This window comes from Rhineura floridana, chromosome 1, assembly GCF_030035675.1.
Source record: "Rhineura floridana isolate rRhiFlo1 chromosome 1, rRhiFlo1.hap2, whole genome shotgun sequence".
NCBI classification, from domain to species: Eukaryota; Metazoa; Chordata; class Lepidosauria; order Squamata; family Rhineuridae; genus Rhineura; species Rhineura floridana.
Window position 1 is genome coordinate 81,944,286 of NC_084480.1, and position 14,554 is coordinate 81,958,839.

At 41.7% G+C, this 14,554-nt stretch overlaps 1 long non-coding RNA gene across 1 annotated transcript in view; it reads right to left on the reverse strand.

Annotated features, from left to right (window-relative positions):
* Nucleotides 1-5,883: 5,883 nt before the first annotated feature.
* The window catches only part of LOC133376119 (uncharacterized), a 36,904-nt gene continuing 28,233 nt past the window's right edge, over nucleotides 5,884-14,554 (reverse strand). Inside the window, exon 4 of the long non-coding RNA XR_009760406.1 lies at nucleotides 5,884-6,112. This is a non-coding gene — a long non-coding RNA (uncharacterized LOC133376119). The remainder of the gene's footprint in view (nucleotides 6,113-14,554) is intronic.

A 14,554-nucleotide genomic window follows, 5' to 3' on the forward strand; every position in this document is an offset into this window, starting at 1 on the left:
TATCCCCCATGTTATTTAACATCTACATGAAACTGCTGGGAGAGGTTATCCGGAGTTTTGGGGTTCGGTGCCACCAATATGCGGATGACACCCAACTCTATTTCTCCTTTCCACCTCATGATACCAAGGAAGCTGTCCAGGTTCTGAACCGATGCCTGGTATCGGTGATGGATTGGATGGGGATGAACAGGCTGAAATTAAATCCGGACAAGACAGAAGTGCTCCTTGTCAGTCGTAATGTGGATCAGGGAATAGGGATTCAACTTGTGCTGGATGGGCTTACACTCCCCCTGAAATCGCAGGTTTGCAGTTTGGGGGTACTCCTGGACTCAGCTCTGAGCCTGGAGGCCCAGGTCTCTGCTGTGGCCGGGAGTGCCTTTGCTCAATTAAGATTTGTTCGCCAACTGCGCCCGTTCCTTGACCTATCAGACTTGACTATGGTGACACATGCCTTAGTTAGACTACTGTAACGCGCTCTACATAGGGCTGCCACTGAAGACTGCTCAGAAACTTAAATTGGTACAAACAGCACCAGCCAGAATGTTAACTGGAGCCGAGCTCAGGGAACGTACAACCCCTTTGCTGTACCAGCTCCACTGGCTGCCAATATGTTTCCGGGCACAATTCAAAGTGCTGGTTTTGACTTATAAAGCCTTATACGGCTTAGGTCCAGGTTATCTGTTAGACTGTATCTCCCTTTATGAACCTGCCCGGACTCTAAGATCCTCCGGTGAGGCCTTACTCACTATTCCATCCTTTTCACAAGTTCTTCTTGCAAAGACACAGAATATGGCTTTTTCGTTGGCCGCCCCCAGATTGTGGAATTCGCTCCCTAGTGAAGTGCGATTAGCCTCCTCGCTTTTGTCCTTCCGTGCTAAGGTGAAGACAATCCTTTTTAGATGAGCTTTTGATTGAATTGGTTAATTAATTGTACTTGATTTTATTCATTCTAATTGTTTTTAAATTTGTATATTTACTGTCTTAATCTTTTTTATGATTATTCTTGTAAGCCGCCCTGAGTTCTCTGGAAAAAGGGCGGGGTATAAATATTTTAAATAAATAAATAAATAAATAAATATTGGCCATGCATATCTATTTTGCAACCAGTACACAGGTTAACGGAGTCTAGACATTTACAGAACCATCCTAATAAATTTTATATAACGTTTCTTATAGAGAAAAATAAGTTTAAGGGTGGAGGGGTTTAGTCCTCCTAATAGCACAATAGAAATCTTGGAGCCAACATTGCAACATGGAGGAAAAAGATTATATGATCAGCCAAAGTATGCCCTGAGAATCTTGGGAACTGACTTATTGCTCATCTGTTTGAAAGAGTGTTAATTGCCATTTATCCATTTGTTTAATTTTTTGTTTTTAAAAATTTATTTCCCACTACATGCTTTTTTTTAAGAAGACTCATGACTGTACTTATTGATGCCCTCCTACCAAGCGATTTGTCTCATTTGTCCATAGTTCTACTTCTGTTCTGCCATTTCCTCCCATATGTCACCACCAGTGTACTGTCCTTTTCTTTCACATCACCCACAAAGGCTTCTTGTTTCCAAAATTAATTACTCTTTTGAGCAATTTTCTGGCTTGGTTCCCTTTCCAATCATTTCTTCCATAAACCTCTGCTTGAGGCTTTTCTCTTGCTTGCTGAATGCCAAGTTCGTTAGTTGTGTTCTCTTCCTGGGACTTGTAATCTCAAAAGCCCTATCAGACTGCCTTTGGCTGTCTTTGAAGTGGCTGGTTTGTAATGGTTACGCAAATGCAGCCTCAAAATAAAGCTATTCAGTGTTGCACCTTTGCCCATGTGATTCAGTTCAAAACCACCTTTTTCTTCAGTCTCTTCATTGGGTTTAAACAGCAAAGATGCCTGTGCTACCCTGCCTGTGACAGTAAAAACGCCTGGTCTTTAATACCCCTTGTTGCTTTTTTAAAAAGGTTAATATGGCTGTGCCTATGGAAATTAGGGCTGTAGCTCACTGGTAAAACATATGCTCGGTGTGCAAAAGCCTCCAGGTTTAATCTACAGGTAGGACTAGTAATGTGCCCTGTAGATTAAACCTGGAGAGCAACTGCCAGCCAGTGTAGACAATGCTGAGCTAGATTAACCAATGGCCCAGGGGCATCACTACCGGGGTGCGGAGGGTGCGGCCTGCACCCAGGTGTCACCATGAGGGGGGTGACACCCAGACCCGTCCCGCCCCACGCCGTTGCCCGGCAAGGCTGCTCCAACTCCTCCTTGGAGGCGGGCAGGCGGGTGAGACCGGGAGCAGCGTTGGCGGGGCAAGGGAGGTGTGCCGGCGTTCCCAGGCCTTCTCCGGCTGGGTGCCCCTCCGGCGTGTGCCCTCCCAGGGGCATGGACGGGGTGGCTGGCCTTGAGTGCGAGCGCGCATGCGCACACACACAAGCCCAGACACCTCGTCCATGCCCCTGGGAGGGCACGCACCGGAGGTCCGCACCCCCCTGTACTCCCGCTAGTGATGCCGCTGCAATGGCCTGACTCAGCAAAAGGCACTTTGTATGTTCCTATCATGCCTTAATATCCCATGTAAGTAAAGTAATGCTCAAGGTTCTACAACAAAAGCTCTTACCATATATAGAGCAAGAAGGGCCAGATGTCCAAGCTGGATTTAGAAAGGGAAGAGGCACCAGAGATCATATTGCAAACATATGTTGGCTAATGGAACAGACCAAGGAATTTCAGAAGAAAATCACCCTGTGCTTTATAGATTACAGCAAAGCCTTTGACTTTGTAGAAATCTATAAGCAGAACATATACAGAAAGCAGGATTGGACCAAGATGAAGGAGGTGTGAAAATTGGAGGGAGAAATATCAATAATTTAAGGTATGCAGACAATACCATACTACTTGCAGAAACCAGTAATGATTTGAAACGAATGCTGATGAAAGTTCAAGAGGAAAGCACAAAAGCAGGACTACAGCTGAACATCAAAAAGACTACAGTAATGACATGTAACTTTAAAGTTGACAACAAGGACATTGAACTTGTCAAGGATTATCAATACCTTGGTGCAGTCCTTAACCAAAATGGAGACAATAGTCAAGAAATCGGAAGAAGGCTAGGACTGGCGAGGGCAGCTATGAGAAAACTAGAAAAGGTCCTCAAATGCAAAGATGTATCACTGAACACTAACGTCAGGATCATTCAGACCATGGTATTCCCGATCTCTATGTATGGATGTGAAAGTTGGACAGTGAAAAAAGCGGATAAGAGAAAAATCAACTCATTTGAAATGTGATGTTGGAGGAGAGCTTTGCGCATACCATGGACTGCGAAAAAGACAAATAATTGGGTGTTAGAACAAATTAAACCAGAACTATCATTAGAAGCTAAAATGATGAAACTGAGGTTATCATACTTTGGACACATCATGAGAAGACATGATTCACTAGAAAAGACCATAATGCTGGGAAAAGCAGAAGGGAGTAGAAAAAGAGGAAGGCCAAACGAGATGGATTGATTCTATAAAGGAGGCCACAGACCTGAACTTACAAGATCTGAACAGGGTGGTTTATAATAGATGCTCTTGGAGCTCACTGATTCATAGGGTCGCCATAAGTCGTAATCGACTTGAAGGCACATAACAACAACAACAACAAAATGTTTCTATCAGTTGAGGCTGGTCCATTAGAACAAACAGGGCACTGGCCCATCAAGCTCAGTCTGTCCTTTAGCCAGATCCCACCTTCCTGTCTCCTTACTTACAAGTCCCAGTGAGGCAGTAGCTCTCAGTTTCTTCCTCTGTAGTCTCAGGGTAGAAACACACTCACTGTTCTGCCAGTTTCAGAGCAACTCCACCTCTCTCTTCTGAAAACAAAGGCATACAATCCTATAGTCAAACCCTGCCTCTTTTTACTATAAAATCTGGTGGGATCAGCTTGAGTGCATTTTTTAAAATTCAGCTTCAAAGAGATTTCACAACTGATTGGCAGATCAACCCATTGTCTCTCCCGGTGTGGCCAATGGAAACTCTTTGCTTTAGGTGGCTACTGTGCTCATAGCCTTATTCAGGTTTTGTCCCCATTCTCTTCCCTGCCAAGTTCTATAGAGGCAGCACTGAGACTGCGAACACACTACTTGACTACAGCAAAGTGTTTCCATTGGCTAAACCTGGAGGGACAATAGGTTGATCTGATCAGTTGCAAAATCTCTTTGAAGCTGGATTAAAAAAATGCGCTTGAGCTGATCCTACCAGGTTTTATAGTAAAAAAGGGCAGGGTTTCACTAGCATAATGTAGGCCAATTTTCAGAAAAGAGAGGTAGAGATGCACTGGAACCGGCAGAGCAGTAAATATGTCTCCCCTAAATTGGTTCCGCTCTGATTCCACCTACCATTTATCTCTCTGCAGTGGCAGCTGGTAACATTTTGCCTTGGTAGGGCTGCAATTTTTAACCTTCCTGTTTTCATCACAAGAGGATTTGTACAGCACTTATTTAAGAAAGTGTGCCATTACACATGAGCAGAGTGCTACTGTGTCCTCACTAAAAAAAATAAATCAATTATTCTCTGCATAACTATGGACAGTTGAAACACTTCCATGTAAGAGGGCAAGTATGATTTTCACAGAAGATTGACTCTGTATCTCTTATTTGGAACTACACCATACCACGACATACATTTTTAAAAACTTTTATTATAAGAAACAAATAATATTCCAAAATAACATATACAGCATAAAATGTCATAATATTTTGTTCATGTATTGATTACACCTGCATATCCATTGCCAAAAAAACCCCTAAACAAACACATTATAACTTGTAAAATGTGAGGAACACTTGTTTCCAGTTGCATGCAGTTTTCTTCCCCTAAAAAAATCAATTTAACTTTTCATTATCCAAAATTAAAAGAACAAAGTGTTCCAACCAATAGACAAAAAATTATTGTTTTATTTGAGGCAGGGCACAGCTGAACATATTTGCAATGCATGGCTCAGTCCTGAAAATGTGGAGTAATAATCTCTGGTCATGTGCAGAGTACATGACATCTGACTAATCATAATCAGCCTCTGTTATGTCTGAGATGAAGAAGAGTATCTTCTAGGTTTGGGGAAGGATATGGAATCAGTCAGTGTGATATCTAAACAGGATTAGATCTAAAACTTTTCATTTTAGAAATTTGAATTACATTTCAGATGTGTAAGGAGGAAAGCCTTTGTATAGATATGCAAACTGCTGTCCCAGATTTTCTTAGCCAGAAGGTTTAGCAGAAAGAATAAAATCCCTAGGCTTTTGTATCTGAATCTTGATTCTTAACTAAGATAGATTATAAATATAAAAACAGACGGACATCAACAAACCAAAATATCAGCATAGTTGCAGCTTCTGGACAGTCTCTAGGAGAAACCTCACATAAGTGTATTACAGTAGTGTATAGTGTACACTTACAGTAGTAAGTGTATTACTTAAGGTTGTTAAGACATAGACAACTTGAGCAAGACCCCTACTGTCTAGGTAAGACCAGATGCATATATTCCCCACACAGTAACTTTTAGGTCTGAAGAATGACCAACTTTTAGCAATTCACAGAAGCAACCTTTTAGCAAGGTATTCCCCAAAGGCAAATAGGGATAAAATGTTTACAAGTGGCAGGAATCAGACAACAGGAGCTGTAGCTGATACATATGAGCAGCTGAAACATATGAGATTGGCTATATCTAGTAAAAAAAAAAAGCAGTTTGTGTTCACCAAGTCTAGGGGTTTCAAAATGTCCCTGTGATATTCTGTAATCTTAATTTACAAGCAAATAGCTCATCTCAGTTAGAATATAGAGACAACCATACACTGAACTCCTCTTGTGCCCTGTTTATTTTCTAACTCTTCTTCATGTTCAATATTTGTTTGTTTTAGTGGTTTTAAAAAAAGCCAGAGTTCTTTTTCATGTATAAAATGGTTCATATTAAGGCTTTCATAATACCCTTCAGTTTCTGTGTTAAATTGATGTTTAAATTGGAATAAAAGTAAAAACCTTGGCAGTTTAGATAATTCACTTCATCTGGTGGCCAGCTATGTTAACAATCACATCATCATATGCCAGCACTTACATGAGATGAAAGGAGTCCCCGGGGCACTGGAACTGCATTCTAGAAGCAGAGTGAAAATACAGTTATAGTCTGTTTCATCATTTTATTCTGCAAAATGATAAATTATTTTAACTGGAATCGGAAAGGTTATGTTGTGGGTTATTTAGGGCAGATTAGTTTTGGAAAACTGAATGTCAATTGTTGATCAGTATTCTGGGACTTCCGGGAAGGGTGACTTCGCTTGTGCCTGCTTTTGAGACGGGCTCCCGCCTCAAAACAAGCTTATTCAGATATAAATCAGTCAGAACATTTTTTTTTGACTGATGAAATTTCTCCCGGGCAGGGAGAAACGTAGAGATCAACCTCAAAAGCCTGTTTTTGTTGGGAGGACTGGATTTCATTAATTTATGAGAAAAGGTCCAGCCAGCAATGCCGGACGGACTTCCGAACAAGCTGTATCTGATTAATGCGATACGTTTATCTTTTCTTCAAAGAGAAAACGGACTAACAGGCAAGCACCCTTCTTTCTATTATTTTTTTTTACTTGGTTTAAATTGTTGCAGCAAAAAGAGATTTGTCAAATGAATCATCTTTAAAGAACTTCTGGGTGAGCTATAACTCTTCTCTGTTATTCACGAAATTAACAGCTTATCTCTGTTTCTATTGCAAAAAGCTGTCCTGGAAGTGCATTCTAAAGATATAAACAGAAGAGGGATTTCTATTCCGAGGAACATTATATTGTCTGGGACTATTCTCTTTTTGGTCTATTTTATTTTGACGAATCTGCTTCTTCACGACGCCACTAACTGTTTTGATGCTGGGAACTAAATTTGTTTTGTATTCTTGAACATAGAGAGATAAGGCAGGCTGCTCTGTTTATACTGTGATGTCATCAAGCCTGGAATATTAACCCAACTGTTGCTGAAATAAGAAGTGGTTCTTCTTTATTTTTGTTTTGTTTTGTTTTCGTGGTTTTAAAAATGGCAATCAAGAAAGTGGCTGAGAATCTGGAAGTAATTATGTTTCAGAAAATAATGGATGAGATTGAGATAATGAAACAAACCCTGCGACAGGGCAGTAAGGAGCTGAAAATTGAACTGAGCAAAATGACGCAGGAGCTTAAAGAAATAGGGGATCCTGTGAGAGAGGAGAATGAGATCAGAGATGAGAAAAGAAAAAATAAAGGGAAGATACAAGCCCTGGAGATTGGAACAAATGTGGAATTGGAAAAAGATCTGGAGTTTATGGATATTAGAAATAAAATCTACTGTTTGGAATTTAACGTTATCTCTGAAGAAATTAATGAAGATATTAGAGATAAAGTTATCAATGGCTTGGATAATCTTCTGGACTGGAATGACGTGATGGAGCTTGATATAGAGAAAATCTATGGAATTAACTGCAGCCATGTGACAATGGAAAAACTCTCAAGAGATGAGCCAGTGCATTTTGTAAAAAAGAAGAACAGAGATATGACTTTACAACAATATTTCAGCAACTTATTCAGAATTGATGGCAAGAAAATATTTGGGATAGAGGAAATTCCCATCAGACTCTTATTATATGACTATGGCTATGACAGCAAGATTATTATGGAATACTGATAATGGAAGATTGGACACTGAAATTACTGGACTTAACAGGACTATTGAAGATGGAAGATGGAATTAATATGGATAATGGAATAATGGCTATTGAAATTATTGGACCTAACAGATTTTGATGAGATGGATTAATCGATATGTTTATTTGGACTATGGTTATGACCATAAGATTATTATTATTATTAACGAGATGGATTAATCGACATGTTTATTTGGAGAAAAATTGATAGATATATTTCTTAAAGAATTGAAACCTCTCTTTGACTTTTTGTGGAAAGAATAAAGTAATGTTTATGAGATTTGATGATTAGTTAAGATAACTACTGGAGGAAAGTGACTTTATAATATAATTTAAGAGACAGGATTGTTATATATTGTAGACCTATAACTGATTTGATCTGCGACAAATGGGAAGTCAACATTTTATTTTTTTGTTTAATCATTTTTGTTTTGTTTTGTTTTTTGTCTTTGAATGTTTTATGATTTTGTTTTGTATGTTTTATGAAAATTTGAATAAAAATTATTGTAAAAAAAAATTGTTGATCAGTATTCTGGACAGGAAGTGTTCTGCACAATGTCAGCAAATTGTCTTTTATTCCAGCATATTGAGCACTTGGAGGAAATGGCATATTGTTAGCATATGAATAACATCAAAGCCTCACATTGCAAGATGGATTTCAGCCTCCTGAGATAAAATGCAAGGACTTCACTCTGTGGATTTAAGTGCTTCCCCTGCCTGCTTCAATTCTAGTCTCTCTCTCTCCCCCCCCCCAACACACACCACTTCCATGTAGCACAGACAAGTCAAATCTCTGCTTCAGGAATGTGTATTTCATCATATACTTCCAGCAGCAAATTTGCTCTAAAACCAGTGTTTGCATACATTGGAGTAAGGGGCAAGGGCAGTTTTCAACCCCTAGGCTGTGGTGGAGTAGTAAGTTCTGAATTTATGACAGCTGACAAAACCACTACTCTTACATAGCAACATTAGAAAGCAGCCTTACACAGAGACAGACCATCAGTCCACCGAACTCAGTATTGTCGACACTGACTGGCAGCAGCTCTTCAGGGTTTCAGGAAGAGGTCTTTCCCAGCCCTACCTGGAGATGCCAGGGACTGGACCTGGAACCTTCTGCATGCAAAGCAAACCTTCTACCATTGAGCTACAAATCTCTTCTAAGATTATACAACAAAAATGAATTTTTGACCAATGCAGACATTATGACCAAGCCAGCCCTTTCTCTCCCCCTCCTCCCCATTAATGTCTAGCCTAATAAAATAGCTTAATAACTTTTCACACGAAAGGTTAACATTTAGTCATGCGTGCTCATGTCACCTACCCATCTCTCTACTCAGGTCATATGGTGGATTTCTCTCAAAGAAGAGCTTATCACTTTGGCATGCAGAAGATTAGCAGACAGCATCCCAATAGACGACATTATCATATCTGCTGTGAAACAAATCTACTTAGTTCCTGCCTGTCCCTGCTCTACTACACCACTCTGAAATGTGGGAGAATGATACCCACTACAGAACTATGTGGCCAATAGATATATATTTTAAAATGTGGAACACAGGAAAGAACACAGTGGCTGCCTTCAGATGTAGCGCTAAACCACAGTTCAGTTATGGTAACAGCCTGGACAAACTTATCGCTTACGCATTCTCCCTCCCCGTTCCTCCTCCAGAGAATCTGCAAGGAAAGCAGAAGTGTTCACTTCCATTTTTAACTAGTCGCGGTTACTCATTTTGTTTGAATGGAGAACTTTGGCTAGTGTTGTGGTTTAAACCAGGGAAACAAGTGAGGGTTGTATCCCATGGTTTCAAAACCCATGGTTTCAACACAAAATTCCATGATATAGAAAGCTTCTGATCTCATCCTCACAGACTCAGTTGCCTGAAACACACAAAATTAAACTTTGGCCTGATAAGACATTGTCCTGGATACAGGATCCGTCTTTGCAAACATACACAAAGATTCTAGGAAATCTTTCTTTTGGAAATAATAGTTTGATTTTTCTTTTCTTCTGTGAAATCTATCCAGTTTTCCCAACAAACTGACTATGTAGGGAAAACCACAGGAGGTGTTTTCCCCCTTCAGTTTGAACCCTCTCATGACCAGCCAGAACATAGGGCCCTGGTGGGTGATATAGGCAGGGCCGGTTCTAAAGGGCAGCCAGGTTGGGCACTGGCCCAAGGGCCCCGGAGCTACAGGAGCCCCTGAGGGGCCCCTGAGAGGCCCTCCACTCCCCTTCCACGATCTGCACCCCCCACGCCCCCCACTTACCTGTCAGCCGGTTTTTTAGCATTGCCCTTAATGAAGATGGCGGCCGCAGCTTCCCTAAGGTACTGAAGCCGCTGCCGCCATCTTAGTTGATGGCAGAGATGTGCGCGCTTAGCACTCATGTGTGCCATCAACAAAGATGGCGGCAGAGGCTTCATTCCCCTTAGGGAAACCGCGGCCACCATCTTCATTAAGGGCAATGGTAAAGACTAGACAGGTAGGGGGGCTGTGGGGGGCACATGGGGGGGCCATGCACATGCACACCCACCCACCGGGGGCCAGGGCAAACTGATGCCCAAGGTCCCCCGCATGCCTGGAGCCGGCCCTGGATATAGGCATCACTCCCCTGTATGAGTGAGTCTACACTAGAAGATAGTTTGCTGTTCTAAAGTTTCAAACTGGATATTACTTTAGTACTTTCTTTGAATGCTATGATTTTGGGAATCTCTTTTTAAACTTTTAGCTGCTGTGGGGACCCTCAGTCTGGATTCAGGAAGAAATTGAAATGGTTTCTTAGCCTTTTCCCATGCATTATTTTCCTGCTAAAAATTGGACCCCAATAATGTAAATGATTTAGAGGTGACATTTATTACATCTTAAGATCAGAGTCATCAAAAGGAGAGACAATATCCACAGAAAATAATTGTAACATCTTAGACTTATAGACAACCTTGTTCCTCAAGAGTTCAGAGTAGATATAGTAGGGCCCCGCATTACAGCACTTCGCTTTACAGCGATTCGCTAATACAGTGGTCCCAATTAGACGCAATTAGACTAAAGCCCCACTCATATGGCGCTTGTTCCACTTTTACGGTGGTTTTCGGGCATCGTGTGCCATTCTATTCAATGGGTTCTGCTTTACAGCAGTTTTCGCTTTACAGCGGGGGTCCGGAATGTAACCCGCCATATGAGTGGGGCCCTACTGTAATGTTATTTATTTCATGTTCATCATACTTCTGTGAGAGATCAATTGTCATGTACAATTTGCAGATGGGAAACTGAGGGTGAGAGTCAAAGTGACTTGCCAAACAGAACTTGGTGAAGCCCTATTTGAATGTAGATAAAGATCCTACACTTTCTTCATTGGGCCAGGTTCACCTTCTTGGGTGAGAATAGTTTTAAGCCAGCTGTGAACACTTTAACATCATGTTGCATAAGAGAGGAAGGAATGTGTACGAATTTCATATTAATAGCAACAAAGATGAAGTCTGGCAAATCCTTATGCCTTGACTAACATTTTATATACAAGAGAGTCACTTCTAAGTACTTCTCCATCACTTAACCTATAAGAAGATTTACAAGAACCCATTCCAATGTTTTAAAGGACACTTGGGAAGACACAGTTTCCTGAGACAAACCTATGTAATTAAAGTCTGGATCAGCCAATATCAAGACTACTTTTTTTTTATTACTGCTGGTCCTGCTGCACTTAAGCATGGGCTGAAGATTTACAGACATCTCAGGTGGCCTGAAAGTCTTGCCACCCAGCCTTTTAAAGTTTTTAGTGTACTATAAATAAATGTCGGAAGCCACAGACTTGTTAAACAGCCCCATGGTTATTCTTTGAACTGGCAATAAGTCATCAAGGAATGGCCTATTTGTGATCTGAACAAGCTGGTAGATCGATTGCTTTTGGATTGGGATTGTCCCTATCAGTAGCAGCTGGTGCTCCATATATTCTTTGGCTAGGGAATGCCACGATTCTGCCATATATATATGCTCTGTATATGCTCCTCCAGAGCTTATTATAATTTCATCCACAACAATTAATAACAATAATAAAGCAGATAAATGGGTAGAAGCACACATTTGAAATGTCAGGGCCTAAAAACACCACCACCACCCCAAGAACTTGTCACATCAAAAGTGCACTGAAATACAACAGCTTTTTCTTGATGAAATATCATCAAGAAAGGGGCCAGCCTTGATAGTATATGTGTGAAACAGGCACACACACACACAAGGAGAGAGAGAGAGAGAGAGAGAGAATGCTATGACTGAGAAATAAAATAAATAACTTGAGACAGACTAAAGTTAAAACAGACTATTCAGTTCAGACAACTGCACACACAGTGAATTTTGTGATTGTAAATAATGTAATAACAACAATAATGGTAAATTAAGGGCACAATCCAACTGCTATTTACATCGGGCTGAGGGGAGTTGGATAAGGAGGACCTCTGGCTGAGCTGGCTGGGTCCTGGTTCAGGTGGGCTATGCCAGGCTATGCTGGCAGAAGTCCCTCAAACCTGCCCCGCCGCAGCAGAGCTGGGACCCAGCCGGCTCAGCTGGAGGTCTGAGGGGATGTCCAGCCTGGTGTAAGGGGAGCCGGCACAAGGCCCAAAAAAGGGGTGTTCTGGGGGAGTGTCAGAGGAGGGGCTGGGTGGGGACTTAAGCCACATCCAACTCATGTTTGGAGTGCTTCTGCAGGTTCCAATCCAGGCAGAAGTTACACCAGGAAAAAGGTTGGTCTAAGAAAATAATTGCAATGGAGAGGGCTGACTCCCCGGTAGGGGTATTTTGGAGAGGAGGCTTTTACTTTCTGGTCCCTGCTTGCAGCTCCCAGCTGAGCCAGCATTCAGCCAACCCAGAGGCTCCTGAATGGCAATTAGATGTGGTGGACCTTTCCCTGGCTCCTCTTTCACCGACTCCATTTATGCTGGCTTCCCCTGACTTGGATTGCTCTGTACGTCTGTATTGTGTGCTGCTTACAGCCATGAGCAATATTACCACAATACACTACAGTCCAGTAACAGTGTGTGAAAACATCACACACGCACACACACGCACACGCAGACATGCACGTGCGCACGCATGCACACACACACAGACATAAATACAAAATGGAGCTGATGGATGCTGGAGTCCAACAACATCTGGAGGGCACCATGTTGGTTGCCCCTACTGTAAAAAGCAATTTAGTTTAGACAGCCTGCGAGTGACTGATAAATAAAATAGGAAAATCACCTGAGGCAGACTAGAAGATAAAACAGACATGTGAAACAAAATGAATCAATCAAACTTAGAACTATTCTAAGTGGAAGAGCCAGGGATAACAATGGCTTTAAATAATAACAAGATTCAAAAAGCAAACAATATAAATAAAAAAATAAAAATGGAACAAATTAATAAGGAAGACTTTGGGACAGATGGGTAATAAAGGAGTGGGTGTATGGACCTGAATGACGTACTAGTAAAGAATGCAAAAGAAGCTCCCAAATAATTCCACAAAAACTCTATTGATTCTTAAAGATAGAATAATATCCAACAATCCTACTCAGAGTAGATACATTGACATTAGATGGATACAACCCAAAACTTGCAAAAATATATTTATTTTGTCAACATCCCTTCTCCAAACGTTAGAGAGCCTTGGTAAAATCATTTCCTTCAGTTATAACCTAGAAGAGTCAATCACAAAGGAACTCTCCCTCCCTTCCCCCCCTCTCCCTCCCTCCCCCGGCATTTTGCTTAAATAAGTATAGAGTCATAGGGTTGTGTTCAGCCTAGTGCCAAAGATACCATTTTATTAACACAAGCATTTCTGCTTGCCTGATGGAGCAATCTCCCATCTCCATCCCCCTGCACCATGTTCTGGACACAGGAGGTATAGGGGGAGGAAAAGGGGGAAGTCCGCTAATACTACGAGTCCATTCAGTATGGTCCATAGATTTGTTTTTGGAAGACGCACTGACTGCAGCATATTTTTCTTTACAATTTGAGTTGCTGAGGCACCAAAAAGTGCTTCAGAGGTTGCTGCTTTGGTCTTGGACACATTCCACGTTGCATTGGACAAGCTCAGAATCCCTTGGAACTATCCCACTTCAGTGCAAGATTTGGGATTGTACATCTGTAGTATTAACACATTTTTCATACAGTTTAGTTATAACTGCCGATATATTTAAAAGTTGATAATGTTGAAATAAAGCTTGTGACTTCATTTTAAATGTTTTTAAATGTTACTAAAATTGTAAGTATATTACAATTTATTTCATATTCAGAATGTCTTATTTCCCCTCTCCCCTATTTCATTACATGGATTGTGTCCAAATTGTATTTACTGGATGTGCACTAGCTGGAACTGGATGTCCATATGGACGCACAACTATTCGTTTAAAAATGTGATGTGTGCAAAGCAAGATATGATGCCCCGCTCGCCGCGCAGCTGACGAGTGGGGCATGGTTGCAGATGGGGGTGAAGCTGCCGCCTCCATCTTTGTTTGGGGCAATGTCGCGCGTCGCACCTATTGTGTGCGTGCGATGTGCAGTGTGGAGGGGCAGGGCTTTGGGGCTTATTTAAGTCCAGCCGCCCCTCCTACCTTCCTCTTTGCCAGTGTGACGTTGAAGGACGACGAGGGCCGAAGCAGAGCAAGGAGAAGAGCGACAGCGGCCATTCTGGCTCGGCCGCGTGGTTGGTGCCATTTTGGAGGCGCTTGTTTGCAGCGGCACAGGCCGCATTTACAGGCCAGTTAGGCCACGTTTGTGGGCAGATTAGGCCTCAATTATTTTCCTTGGTGGAGGTAGTTTGAGGAGGCAGGCGGTCATGAGCCTGGAGCAGTGGTGGCGGCTGGAGCGGGTCTTTTATTAAGGGCTTGCTGGGCCGAATGCTGTGGA